Source organism: Condylura cristata, unplaced genomic scaffold, assembly GCF_000260355.1.
Source record: "Condylura cristata isolate star-nosed mole 26May11 unplaced genomic scaffold, ConCri1.0 scaffold00021, whole genome shotgun sequence".
NCBI lineage: Eukaryota > Metazoa > Chordata > Mammalia > Eulipotyphla > Talpidae > Condylura > Condylura cristata.
The window spans coordinates 23,792,597-23,795,593 of NW_004567122.1; positions in this window are offsets into that span (position 1 = coordinate 23,792,597).

A 2,997-nucleotide genomic window follows, 5' to 3' on the forward strand; every position below is an offset into this window, starting at 1 on the left:
AAAAGAAAAAGAAAGGGTGTTGTATCGGACAGACAAAGCTTCCTGGGTGCTCCAACAGGGCTGCTGAGGAAAGCTTACCCTAATACTAATACAAAGGGTGGTTTTCTGATCTGTGCAAATATGAAGTCAAAAGGCCTCTGGGGAAGGGCAGCCACCAGTCCCACCAGCCAGGGGACATCACTTCAAGGACAGGACCCCAGTCAAGTCCATGACTATGCCCCAGACTTCAGTTCTGGTTTCGGCAGGACCCATCCAGACCTCCAGAGGTCTGAGAAAGCTCCCGTGTTGCACACAACACACTGAGTAAGGTTGAAAGCGGACTTACCAGGGAGGCCTAATCCCAAAGATCCTCTGCCACTGTAAACCTCTTGCATGGGAAGCTAGCATATTGGCCTCAAGCTCTCTTCATGTTGCCAAGTGAGTTGAATGACTATACCAGCCCAATTAAAGTGATGCCTTTGGAGCACGGCAAGGAAACCCCTGTGACTAACCAGAAATGCCTTTGAACGTCTATAGACTTGGCAGTTCTAGCTGGTGTGGCCGAGCCCCACGTTGACAGTTTGCTCCATTAGAAAGTGATCCCTGATGATAATGACGTCACCGCAACCTGGACAAAAAAGTTCTTTCAATGACCTCCTAGTTATTTCTGCCAAAAACTTGCACTATTTGTGCTCAGAATGGAACTCTTGGGAATGATCAACAAAAGCATTGGCAGGCCCTTAGAATGACCCTAATTTTTTATGCCCAAATATGACTCTTTGGGCATGTCAGATTATTGACAGTGCTCCATTTCAGGCAATGAGTTAGCATCTGCTGCCTAGGTGAACAGCCAGGCCCTACTGTTTATCTTGTCAGGCACGGGCTGAGGTCCATGGTGGAATGTGATGACACAGCTCCTCATCCTGGAAGATGGTTGTATCTCCCTTTAGCCCCCCAGGCCTGATCCCTAGAGCCCATCTCCTTCATATGATGGAGAGAAATAGAGGGAAACTTGGGAGAGGACCCCCAACCCCAGTGAGTTGGTCCCATTGTGTACGATTCCTATGGTCGGAAGAGATGGCTGTAGAGATTGGGAGCTAATAGATGAAATTCCTCTCTCATTTTGGTATCTTATAAATGATCAGCTTGGTGTGTTAGAACTTGAAAGATTTTCGCAGCTGCCTGAAACTTCAACACACCCACTGCCTACTTGCCATCAGGAATTGGGTCGAAGTGCAAGGAAAGTCAGGAGCACTTCCGGCTCTTTGCTTTTTTCCCCTCAGTCCATTCTATGTGACTTCACACCAGATGGCCATCCTTAGCTAGGACCCACCAGAAGACCTTGCCAGGCTCCAATTACAAGGGCCAGGAGGCTGGCCACCCCAACCCCATCTCTACAAGGGCTTTACACAGGCAGAGCTGGGAAATGCCATCTTAGCCATCCTTGTGTTCTCAGGTGAGGCTATTCTTGAAAAATCTGGTGGATCTTCTGATGCACAGGGCTTGAGATTAAGAGTCCACGCAGGTGTCCAGGTGATGAATACCCACCCAGCAGGAAGCCACTGCCACTTACGTGGTGTGCCCAAAAGCAGGGACAATACTTCCTGAACTTAGCAGAGAACTTGTCAGGCTGACCTTCGCCTATTTCATTTTGTCTTCATCTTCTCATCGTCTTCTCTACCAAGAGCCCACATCTCTGCCAGAGGGCTGGGCCCAGCGAGGGGTTTCAGTGTTCAGTGGTTTGGGGACTGAGAACATGGAAATGTGTCCACAGGGCTCAGTTTTCCTGAGCAAACCCCTTACAGCCACGGCCTTGGTCCCTAGACGATGGTGATGTCAGCAGCTTCCCTCTCCTGCCTGCCTGCTGCTGGGTACTTTTTATGCCCCAGGGCCAGAGGCTGGGGAAGGAGATGAGAATAGCAAAAAGTCATAACCAGAGCTCTCCCCCAAGATATTCCTGTGACTTTGGCCCTATCTTAACGGGGCACTGTCCTCTATCTGTGGTTCAAAAACTATGTTTTTTCACAAACTGTTCTGATCAAATATACCCCTTCATAGAGATTCTGTGTATTAGCCCAACCAGAACCCTGAAAAGACAGAGAAAGGAAGGCTGCCTCACAGAAGGTCACCCAAGGTTTTCCTAACACATTTGTACATGGACCTGTTTCACAGTCCATGGCGGGCCTGGCTTTCAGCACCAATGCGGTTATTACTGGCACCAATATACTCTTGAACAGCCAGTAAATATCCCCAGCCCCTCCCTCTCAGACTTGTCTCAATCTAGTACCTGTACCTGCACTGTTCAAGATGGTAGCCACAGGCCAAATGTGGTGATTTAAACCTTAGTTAAATTTATCATTCAAACTGGCCACATTTCAAGTGCTCAGCCTGCAGAACCACGCCGGCACCTACTATATTGGACTATGTTTTCCTCACCACGGAAGTTGCACAGCAAGTACTGCCTCGCACAGCAGGCTGTGGGACCTTTAGGGAGCCAACGTCTGTTTTAATTGCTGTGACTGTGCTGTATCAACTGTTAACTTTTTGGACTAGCACCTGAATACACATGCATTAGAGTTTGGCAGGACATCTAGTCTATGGCACATTCCTCAGAAAAACTTAAAACCTAATACTCCCTAGGTCCCAGGAATCCTAATTCAGCCCAGAGCCCTGGCGGTCAAGCCACAGACAAGTGGCTGTGTTTGCACAAGCATATCCCGAGCAGTGACTGTCTCCTGCCATCTCCTCCATGAACCTAATTCAAAGGACTTTGCAATAGGATTTTGCTGACCCCAAAGTCAAGCTCAGGGAGAATGCCGAGAAGGAGCCCATCAAAATGTTTTTATAAAAGGTAAAACCATGGCGTTTCTAAATAAAAAGCCACACCCCCTTATAAACAATGTTTTATAAAAAGACAATGTATATATTTACACACATTTACATATATGGTCACATATGACTTAGTGGTTAGATGGCGTTTCCAATTGTAAAAGTCACACCAAGACGCTCATACTTCCC